Source organism: Biomphalaria glabrata, chromosome 11, assembly GCF_947242115.1.
Source record: "Biomphalaria glabrata chromosome 11, xgBioGlab47.1, whole genome shotgun sequence".
NCBI lineage: Eukaryota > Metazoa > Mollusca > Gastropoda > Planorbidae > Biomphalaria > Biomphalaria glabrata.
Genome location: NC_074721.1, coordinates 11,585,865 through 11,598,319, shown reverse-complemented (window position 1 = coordinate 11,598,319; position 12,455 = coordinate 11,585,865). Strand labels below are relative to the sequence as shown.

Genomic DNA, 12,455 nt, shown 5'->3' with positions numbered 1-12,455 from the left:
AAAAATAGCTAATGAAGTTAAAAATAACCAAGATCCTTTCAATCGAAGAATCTTTCCTGTCTATTAGAGAATCTAATTTCAGAGGGTATAAATACAAGGGTAGACAATAATTTTAAGCGAGGTCAGTCAATAAGTTTAAAGCGCCATGTGAAGTCTACTTTTGCGAGTCTATTATTGAAATTAAGTTGTATTTGAATAGTGCGTGTTCAATTATTTCATGATACTTTTTATTTAAGGATTAAATTCTTATTTTTCATAAAGAGGCATAGTTTAGTTGCATGCCTAAACTTGTCTACGTTGTAATTAAAAATCGTCTTGGGGTTCAAAGGTCACCACGTAAGTTCAATGAAAATGATTATGAAAGCAACGAGAGTGTCACTGTTTGCAAAGATCAGGAGCACAGAAGGCGTGCCGCGAGGAGCTACCTGGATAGATGACGTCAAACTGGACATCTGCAATGGCACAACTAGGCCAGGATGTGTGCAAGCTGCGAACTAAAAATAACGCTGTCTGACGAATTATGGGCACGTTGCCAGAGAAACGATTTGTTAATATTTTAAAATCATAGCAAGCACTTTGGTAGAAAAATAAAATATATTGAAATGAAACATTTTTAAAAAGTTTAAAAATTCATTGAAAAAAAATAGTTGTAGATGTCAATATAACTGGGTTTTTATACATTGACAATAATAGACAAAGGAACATCGGCACATATCGTGTTCCTCAAGCCTATTCCTCTATCATGAGAATACTATAACAGGGACGCTAAAAAGCTATTTGATTTATAATTCAAATATTAACGTGTCTAATTCGTAATATTAACTTCCGAATAACAATCTGTTGTAAATCTAGCAGTATAGAGCTATTGTATTTTAAACAGATTATTTCGCTTTGATTGTGACCATCACAATCCTGTTTTCCCGATGAAACCCAGCACTTTATCAAGGTCTACAATCTACATTGTCACTGTGTTCTAAAGCTTTTAGTAGTCGTATCTTGATTAAGGGAGCTGCTGTTCGCCGATGAGGTGGCACTCTTATCTCACTCACAAGGAGGTCTACAGAAGCTAGTGAACGCCTTAGCAGCTGCTTGTCAAGAGTTTAGCCTTACTATAAGTCTCTCCAAGACCGAAATCCTGGCACAAGACGTTGCAGAAGTACCTATAATACAAATTGGGAACCACACCCTTTCATTGGTGCAGGAATTTACCTACTTGGGCTCAACAATTGTCAGTAACCTAGACTTAGTCATCGAGCTGACAAAAATAATAGGAAAAGCTACCACAGCATTGGCAAAACTCTCCAAGCGCGTCTGGGAATATGGTAAATTGACAAAGCGACCAAAATCCTAGTCTACAACGCCTGTGTTGTGAGCACTCTCCTTTATGGCAGTGAAAGCTGGTCAACATACATGTACCAAGAGCACAGATTGAATAGTTTCCACTTGCGCTGCCTGAGACGCATAATGGGCATCTCTTGGAGGGACCATGTCTCCAATCAGGAAGTTTTGAGATTGGCCAGTATGCTCTTCTGACACAAAGAAGACTACGCTGGCTCGGACATATCATCCGCATGCCAGATGGTAGAATCCCGAAAGATATCTTATGTGCTGAGCTTGTGGAGGTAGTCAGACCCAAGGGCCACCCAAGACTAACATATAGAGATGTCTGCAAGCGAGACATGAGAGCCACAGGCATCAACGAAAGTATGTGGAAAGACATAACCAAAGACCGGAGTGCATGGAGACAGACTGTGCGTGCTGGGACAACCCTTGCTGAGAACAAAATAATTGAAGCGGCTTTAATCAAGAGGGTAAAAAAGAAGTCTGCCCTGTCCGCTAGCCCTAAATCAGATACATACACATGCATGAATTGTGGCAAAGTCTGTCACTCTAGAATTGGCTTGATTAGCTACACCAGATTCTGCCACGTCTCAAGACTAAACCAAAGCCAATGACTCATCTGGGCACATCAATTGCTTTCGAGACAAAAGGAGCTAAAGAGTAGTAAAATATTTCCTTCTGACATCCTGGTATCTAAGGCAACCAACGAGGATCTGCCCCACGGTGTTATATTCAATATTATCCATTTAAGAGGTGTAAAACGTGGTTTATTATAATTTATAACATTAACAGATCCTGCATCTTTATAGGTAAACGTCAAATATTCAAAGAGTTCAAAACTATATTTAAACTCTATTTTAATCTAACAGCCATATAAATAAGATGCATTCCATTAAATACCACAGCACAGGCACAAACATCTTAAATCACATTACGTCTCCATGTGAACAATGTGTGTGTATGTGTGTGTGTGTGTGCTGAATGAAGAATAAAACCGAAAGTTTTAGCAACCAGATAGAGTTTCAATTGATCAATAAATGACTTAATAGAGAAGATAATGAACACATTCCTCAGCCAAATGTGTTTGTGGGTGCGTGTTGCTGTGGCTATGATAGCAGCGTTGTGCCCTATTGATAAAGGCAATACGTTTCGGAAACATATACACACGACTCAAATGGAGATACAAACAAATCAATGCGGATCCAAATAGTAAACTAACTCACGAACGTATCTTGGAAGAATAACCGACTAAACAAGACAAGAATTATTGAGAGAGGTCAAGAAAACGTGATGAAACATACAGATACGCTTGGACGAGGACTCAAACCGCGAACCTCTGACCTTGTAGCGACACAAATGGCCTGAAGTAGGCCTACATAGAAGTCATCTAACTTGACAACCCAGGTTCGCTTTGAAGTCCATAGGATCATCTGAACCTGTATTGCCGGCGACCAAGAATATTTGATTGCGAGGGTGTAAAAACAAGTTTGTGGTATATTTGTGACAGAACAAAAAAGTCATTTAAAGTATCTACCTTTATTTAATATTCTCCATTCCCAAACAAACCCGTAGCCTTTAACAGTGTAGGCCTACTAGGATTCTGGACGAGTGTTATAAACGTGGTCTTACCTAAGTTATCACACTAAGAGCCTTGATGGCGATTGGTATAGATGTCGCAAAGTCTTTAACAAAATTGAGTAACAAGCCCGTATTTAGGAGAATGTTTTTTTTTTAAATAAGTCCACCACAATCTCTAGTTCAGCCGATAGTATTTATAGTACAGTATATTAGAAAGCGCAACAGAGGTGCGCATATTTGTTTGATGGGTTGATGGTGACAATAGGATCTCTGTATCACATGGTGCAGGCCTTGGATGGTCTCCCACTGCTCCCCAGCAGATTCAAGACGACTTTCAATTTTTCTCTACGTACATTAAGAACGATGGTGACGTCACTGAGATTACTATTACACAAGTAACACGACATAAAGCCGTTGTCGTTACATAAGTACCGATAGATCTACTTCTGAAACTGAACTGAAACACGACTATCCCATTTTTTCCCCCTTTGTAGTGACAAATTCATCTCGGGGGCTACCAACTTTACTATCGATAACGAGATTAGCTCCCCTGACACATGAACACGACTAACAAAAGTAGCCTTCAGTTAGAGAAATAGGGGGGCAGGCGTTAAAATTATCAATAGAAATTAAAACAAGAGGTTTTTGAGGAGAAAATATCATCTCACTACATAAAAATTACTAAATATTAAGTCGTAGCAGTACAATTTATAGATCTTTGTGGCCAAAGAAACAAATTTACATCATCTGCCCTACTAGATCGCAAGGTCTGAAAGGGAAACTTTACCAACTACTTTAATTACATTGAACTTCAAGTCTACCTGGTTCTTATAGCAATACAATTAGTAGCATGTCTCCGCTCATTAGTAATGACCAACGAGTATCCAGGTTCAACACGTAATGTAATAAGATTTTGCCGCTGGTCACTAAGGTTCACATAGGTTTCACCAGTCATATGAGAAGGCGCAAAGCCCTCAGCCCCCTGGATGACAAAAGTGGTCAGCATCGAACCACGATGGACGAACTACATATATATTTATTTACATGTATCGCAGGATAGAGGAACACATTGGTATATTTCGCTTTGTTACTTTTCTCTTCTTCAGCGAGCTCGATATTTTCTCTGCATTACTCTGAATTCTAGATAACAATGTAAATATAAATATATCCACTTTCATAGCAACACATATACACAAACACACACACATTAGATACGAACGAACACACACGCACATCAAACAGTATAAAGTCTATTCAAATCATTGACTTTACACTGAACATACTCTTCAGCCAACCGTACAGCGACACTCGCCTAATCCGAAGCAATCGATTGGCTGACTTAGCGCAGTGATACACACTCGGTAGCCCAAGGCAGCTAATCAAACCCGACGTTAAAATAATAATCTGATCTGTAAACGGTTATTTCAAAACTCCAAACGACTGCAATCTCTCCATTTCATGGTAGGAAGAAGAGCGAGATTATATTGAAGCCCCTCAACAAGTCAGAATCAATTTAAAAAACACTTTTCAATTTTAGCCAGAGATTTTGTTTCAAAGAAGTGCTATTCTCAGAGCAATGCCACAGCACCCCTCCGACGAAAGTCAAAGGACAGATGATGATGATGAGGAGGAGGATGATTCTCAGCAGTCTTCTTCGAGATTATCAATGATGATGGGTTCAATTCAAAATAAAGTAGATGAAAAACATTTAAAACAAAACAAAAAAAAAAAAAGGATCATTAGCGCTACACTTAATTCAAAAATATGGAAATGTAAATATAGATTTATTTCCTTCTGCACAACGAAATTTGTAGTACTTAACCGCACATCAATACATTTATTCGTAATAACTGTCACGCAAATGGTTATAATATTTAGCCGGCATAACAAAGATAATAACAGCATAAAAATAATGAAAATAAACGAGTTTGTATATACACAAACTCTTCGGCGGCACATGCGAGTAAGACGCACTAACGAATTACTTTAGAATATACAGATGCTCCAAGATGTAGGTCTATTTTAGTAGTTGGGGATAAAGACTAGTATATGTTATAGGGGATTATACAGTCCATTTTCCTTTTTGTGGATTTATTTTAAACAATATACAATTTGTTTGATTATGAACAAATTAATTAACTTTGCATATTTAATTTTCAAAACAAAAGAGTTCGCAATCAGAAGACTAAAATAAGCAGTTGCACCAGTTATAAACACAAAACATGCGATGTTAAAATCGGATTCTCAATATCGCTTTTTGACAAATGAACAAACAGACAGACAGCACAAAACCCATTATGACTATTTACCCCTTTCGAGGGTCGCCTAAAATATTTATGCAAAAAAGTAATTAAAATACACTCATAGATATACAACTTCTAATAATTGCGCGAGAAAACATTCGCATTCCATAAAGTCAAGAGTATCTCAACCGACAATCTTGAGAGCGTGTTTTTATAGCAGGAAAGGACAAACACGCTCTGATTATCTTGTTTAAGCAATGGCGTTAATTGCAGGGGAGATAATTTTTGGTAACGATAAGATATTGTATAGGATTTATGGTTCCTGTTTTTTAAAAAAATGCATACACGCAAATGACAAGGCATTGGTTTGACACTAGTGTAAAATAGAGATCTTTATGTGTCCGTCGTAATGAGGTTTTGATTTATAGACATTGTTTCATATTTTAGAGAATAATAGAGGAATAATATAATATAATAATAATAACACCTACAATACCTATATAGGCCTATATCATTAGATAAGAGAGTGTGTTTTAATGGAGAAAATCTACCCGTTTATTGTAAAGTTTCATACTATGGGTTAGTTACAGTGATCTTTGTGTACGGATTTTATTTTCAGTTTAATTTGACATACATAGTAAAATATAATACAAATATATTTCACCGTTTTAAAAATGTATAGTTTTGTCTATACTTCCGTACTCTGTACACCGGAACAACAAGGGGACTATATTCATGGATTTGCATCCTTTTTTATGAAAACCTCCAATTGACAAGCACTAAAAAGTCCGCAATTATCATGGGCATGGTAGTGCCACTGTCTTATAATATTAATAAAAACCGGTAGTAAAAGATAAGAAAACAACAATTTAGAAATCTTATCTTCGATATTAAAAGACTGAGGAAGCTTAATATAAGTACACTATTTCCACTTGTTATATCAACCTAAGGTGTAATGTCAACTGCCAAATACCTCACAGGCATTTTCGTGGATTTAGTCAACTCTAAGAGTAACTGTCAGAGATCAGTACTGCTCCCACATCATCAGAAAGGAATCACGTGGGATCCTGTTTTCACTTGAATGAATCTGGATGCTCGTTGCCAGAGAAGGGCTGCAAGTTCATGTTGTAACTGATAATAACAAAATAGTAACAGGAATTCTAATAGCAGACTGTTTAGTTCTAAAAAGAAAATACGTTTTTTTTTTTTTTGCAGACTAGTTTCGGACTTAGCAGTTCGCAAGAGGGGGGGAGGGGTGCCATAGGCGGGCACATGAACAATAAGCGTGGACTATATCTACGTACCACATTACGCTAACGGGCTCGTCCACATCTAATGCTGTAGGCCTTATTTTGTTACAACATACACTATACGTAGGTATTGGCTTTACGTTATTTCGAAACCAAACCACCACCACCCCCTTTTTCCAAAACAAAACCCCCACCATGTTAAGAATGTTCATAGTATTGGAATCAAATAGGCCTCAAAAATATTGAACAGCAAGTCCTCGTTTATCAGAATCGGTCTGGTTTCCGACTCTGACGATGACAAAGGAGTCTCCTATTGAGGGGAACCCCTCAGGCGAGGGGCATGGGGACGGCTTCCCCACTTTCCACCCATAAGGCGTCTCTGAGCAGACCCAGAGGTCTATGCTAGAAAGCTTAATATCTATCTATACCTATATCTTACAATAAAGACTACGATTAAAAGCTCGTGAAATTCAATAACAAAAAACTGTAATTCAAAATGAATTGCTAAATCTCATGTGTTGGGAGAGCCCTAAAGAGTTTGCCTGTTTTATAGTGGGAAGGGAAAAAAAAGACAATTATTTCTTGTGCACAGAGTAATCTCCTCGTGGAATACCTTCATAATCCTCTTCCCTTTTTTTTTTTCTCTTTGTAAACGAGGCGATACAAAGAAATTATGGGATACTTTACTGATGAGTATCTTTTCATTTATTCACGTGAGGGGCCATTTGAAATACGACTTTCTTGAACGGGGAAAATCTGACACCGCCATCCACGCTTATCCATTCACGCACACGAACATACACACACACATACGTATACAATAGTACGCTTTGCTAACTACAAACACACTGACATTGTCATATACAGTAGTACAATATTAGGAAGCCGAAGAAATGTTTGACTATCATAAGATGAAGGGAAGCCTGTGTTTGGGTGAATGCAAGATAAGAATCTTATGTATGATACAGAAATAGCTGAACACACGGTAGAAAAAAAAAGTAAGAAAGAAGAAAAAGAGGAAAAGAGAAAAAAAAAGAAGAGGGGGAAAAAAGTAAGTTTGTGTCCATGAAAGTAAAGATTCAGTCGAATGAATAATAATGTCAACTTTTTTATTGTGTCTGCGAATAAAGAACACAGCACAAGAAACAGAGACAGAAGGACAAATAGAGACAGAAGGACAAATAGAGACAGAAGGACAAATAGAGACAGAAGGACAAATAGAGACAGAAGGACATATAGAGACAGAAGGACAAATAGAGACAGAAGGAGACAGAAGGACAAATAGAGACAGAAGGACATATAGAGATAGAAGGACAAACAGAGACAGAAGGACAAATAGAGACAGAAGGACAAATAGAGACAGAAGGACAAATAGAGACAGAAGGAGACAGAAGGACAAATAGAGACAGAAGGACAAATAGAGACAGAAGGACATATAGAGACAGAAGGACAAATAGAGACAGAAGGAGACAGAAGGACAAATAGAGACAGAAGGACAAATAGAGACAGAAGGACAAATAGAGACAGAAGGACAAATAGAGACAGAAGGACAAATAGAGACAGAAGGACAAATAGAGACAGAAGGACAAATAGAGACAGAAGGACAAATAGAGACAGAAGGACAAATAGAGACAGAAGGACAAATAGAGACAGAAGGACAAATAGAGACAGAAGGAGACAGAAGGACAAATAGAGACAGAAGGACAAATAGAGACAGAAGGACATATAGAGACAGAAGGACAAATAGAGACAGAAGGACAAATAGAGACAGAAGGACAAATAGAGACAGAAGGACAAATAGAGACAGAAGGACAAATAGAGACAGAAGGACAAATAGAGGCAGAAGGACAAATAGAGACAGAAGAATGAATAGAGACAGAAGGACAAATAGAGACAGAAGGACAAATAGAGACAGAAGGACAAATAGAGACAGAAGGACAAATAGAGACAGAACAATAAATAGAGACAGAAGGACAAATAGAGACAGAAGGACAAATAGAGACAGAAGGATAAATAGAGACAGAAGGACATACAGAGACAGAAGGACAAATAGATACAGAAGGACATATAGAGACAGAAGGACAAATAGAGACAGAAGGAGACAGAAGGACAAATAGAGACAGAAGGACAAATAGAGACAGAAGGACAAATAGAGACAGAAGGACAAATAGAGACAGAAGGACAAATAGAGACAGAAGGACAAATAGAGACAGAAGGACATACAGAGACAGAAGGACAAATAGAGACAGAAGGACATATAGAGACAGAAGGACAAATAGAGACAGAAGGAGACAGAAGGACAAATAGAGACAGAAGGACAAATAGAGACAGAAGGACAAATAGAGACAGAAGGACAAATAGAGACAGAAGAATGAATAGAGACAGTAGGACAAATAGAGACAGAAGGATAAATAGAGACAGAAGGACAAATAGATACAGAAGGACAAATAGAGACAGAAGAATGAATAGAGACAGAAGGACAAATAGAGACAGAAGGACAAATAGAGACAGAGACAAGTATCAAAGTATAGATGTATAATTTAGGTCTATTTGTTTATGACTAAAACATTTGTAAAATTCATTATGTACTAAGAATATACCGGATAAATAGTATATTTTTAAAAATGTTTTTAAAACTTTTAATATAGATTTCATAATTGAATAACGAATTATTTATCTAGACTTTATTAAGACATTATACAGACTTTATCAAGACTTTATCTAGACTTTTTAAGGCTTTATCTATACTTTTTCAAGACAAATATTTTTTCATATTTTTTTTTCTTACATTTTTTAGAGTATTATTTAATGTGATGCTATCAGGGGCGGATGGAACCCTTTATGTTATATTAATGTGTAAGGATGCACAATGGTGGCTACTAGATGGCTTAAAGATGGGAGAGGGTAGCATAGGAAGCTGGGACAAGTCCAACAAGGGCAGAGAGGCATGGAGGAGGATGAAGAAACCAGGCCGCAATGATGTGTGGTGATAACTCAAGCGAGATGAACAAGCCTTAATAGCGCAGTTCAGAGCCAGGCATTGCCCAGTCGGCGCGTACTTTGGGCGATTTAGAGAGAATTACGACACACGATGCCGCCACTGCCAGGACGATGAAACATTAAACCACATTCTCGCAGAATATGTCGCGTCTTGCATGATAGACATGGCTATGAGAGAGAACTGGTCCATGTTCAGTTTCAGGCTATCCTTGAACGGGACAGGGAGACCTTAAGGACACACTACCCGATTTCTTTCAAGTATTCTTAGGGAATACATGTACTTCAGCACGTCGCTCGTCATGGAAAGGGTTTCAGGTCAGGTACATTGTAAGTTAAAAGTAAAGTTCCCCTTTTCGGACCTTGTGGTCTATAGGGCAGCTGATGTAAAGGTCATGTTTCTGTGGTTAACGAGGGTTTCATGTGGCCAACCGCCTTTACTTTTCCCCAACTAATGTCAGGTTCCCATTAGAGTTGAGTGGACTCAGAGGCGCCCAAAGATCCCAAAATTAAAAATCCCAGTCTTCACCAGAATTCGAACCTGGGACCCCCGAGTTTGGAAACCAAGCGCTTTACCGCTCAGGTACATGACAGTGAAGAATAAAGAACAATAAGGGTTTTGAGAGACCGAAAGTGCAGGAGGACCATCGGAGATTTTCATACAAGGCGGAAAATAACTAAAAATAGCCAGATTTGTTTGGTGTAACCGGTGTGCAAAATATAGGACGTGTTGAAAAGCTAGGTTGTTGTTTTTTTAAGTTCAAAGAATTATTGTGCAAAGAATTATTGTGCAAAGAATTATTGTGCAAAGAATTATAGTGCAAAGAATTATAGTGCAAAGAATTATTGTGCAATTTTTAGCACTGCAGAATATTTTTGTTTAAGCTTATCAGTTTCTAACTTTAATTGAGTTTGCAATTTCGGAGTTCCATTTAGCGTCCTTTGACATTGTGATACTCTCCAACAGATCTCCAACGAGAAAAGTTGATAAATCAATCAGCAGCGTGGATTATTTAATAAATAATATCTGCACATTTACGTATTTCTAGTCTTCTAAAGCTTTTAAGTTTTTGCCAGCTGTCCAGAGAGAAGTTATGATACGTTTCCTCTTTAACTATGGCTATGTCTAACCAAATTACTACGAAGCCAGCACAACGATCAACTCAACCATTCTTTTCATAACAAAAGGAAAGTATTTATTTAAGGCAGGTTTGGTGACTTCAATCCAGACATTATAAAAAAAAAAAAAGAAGATCACAGTGCCATCTAGACAGTGCCCACAAAACTGGCGGCGGCCGAGTGGACAGTACTACCCTCAATGCAGTGGCGTAGCTTGTCTGAGGGGAGGGAGGTCCGAATTTGAGGGGGCCCTCCAAATGAGTGTCCAAATTTTTTTTTTTACTTTAAATATTACGTCATTATCTTGATGTCGAAATGCAGGGGCACCTAAAGAGGTCAAGCCCCTAGGGCCCCCAAATCACTAGCTACGCCACTGCCTCAAAGTTAGACTGACCTGCGTAAAGTGAGATGTTCAGATGTGAAATACAAGTAAATAAATATTAAAGCCTAAAGTGATAAAGTGGTGGCCGAGGGATAAAACACTTGGCTTCCGAACCGAGGAGTCTCGAGCTAGAATCCCAGTGAAGATTTCAAAACCTTCGGATTTTTTTGGACGTCCTTGAGTCCTCCCAACTTTAATGGGGCTCCTGACATACGTTGGTTAAGGGCGGTTGGTCGATGTGTTGGCCACATTTCATCCTCGTCAAACGTAGACTACAAAAACAGATAAGCTTCACATCATTAGCCCTCAAAGATCACAAGGGGTACTTTTTACTTGTTTATAGAAGTAAATAAATCTTACTATCTATAGACACTATAGTACTATGCTATCAATATAGCCACGTAGGCTACAGAAAACAACAACAGAGATGCTAGTTTCTAATCGCATGCTCATTATTATAAGTGTTGTCAAGAGCTAGTTGAAGATCGATCAATTCCATGTCTAACTATCTCTTGCATTCTCTGACTTATAGGGTGTGTCATTAGAGAAGGCAAATCTACTATTTCATCACTTTTAATAGTTTTTTTTTTTACGCAGTATTAAATTTAGAAACTTAAAGAAAAAAACTGTTTAAAATGGAAAGTAATTGTACTTTAATTTTATTTATAACTTGTATATTCCGTGTTATTGTGATTGTCTGTTGGTATGTAATGCTATTTCTAGAAATCCAGCGTTTGACTTATCTTGGTGAAACGTTGTATGAATATTTTTCACAAATTAAAATCAGGAAGATGGTACCAAATGCAAATAAAGGATATACTTGAATTTTTTTGGCTTATAAAATAAAGAAGCGGGCTAAGCCATGTAGGTCTAGTTTCTATTATCATTTTTTTTTCTGGTAAATCTAAAAGATCTAAACTTTCATTCTTCTACTAGTTTTAAGAAAGTTAAATAAAGAATAGACTAACCGATACAGAGGGAATCGGGACAAGTTTCTTCGTAAATGATAGACTAAGACTACTGCATGAAAAATGGACAAGCCTGTTAAATGAGACCAATACGTATCTTTGATGATATCTTATCGATGATAGTAAATTAAACTTTTTTTTTGCATAATCAAAATGTGCTATGTTTGTGTGTATTTGAAAGGGGGCGCCCGAGCAGTTTGAGAAGCACTGAGTTATATTCCATGAGCCAGGCAGTTGGCACCACTGATATTTGATTAGTTTCAATAAAACACCTGTACCTGCGCTACAAAGACTTAGGATATATTTATGACCAACAGTAAACACTGCTTAGGGAGAGGGGCGATTTAATTAAAGGTTTATATAGATTGAACGTGTTAGCGCACCGATAAATTGTCTCAAGGTGGCTAAGCGGTATACAAAGAGATAGATTGACAAGACTGCAGCTAAGTTTTGACATGATTGATTGACTCAACGGTAGACATAGCGTGAGACCAAAAGAGACCTATATATATATATATTCATAAATAGTGGTATAAGCTTACTATAGACAAGTAGTTCAGAATATAAGATATTAAGG

The 12,455-nt window shown here is 37.5% G+C and overlaps 1 protein-coding gene across 7 annotated transcripts in view; it reads right to left on the bottom strand.

The window, feature by feature from the left end:
* LOC106054815 (F-box/LRR-repeat protein 7-like) overlaps window positions 1-12,455 on the bottom strand; it is a 111,576-nt gene that overhangs the window by 49,347 nt on the left and 49,774 nt on the right. The window lies entirely within an intron of this gene.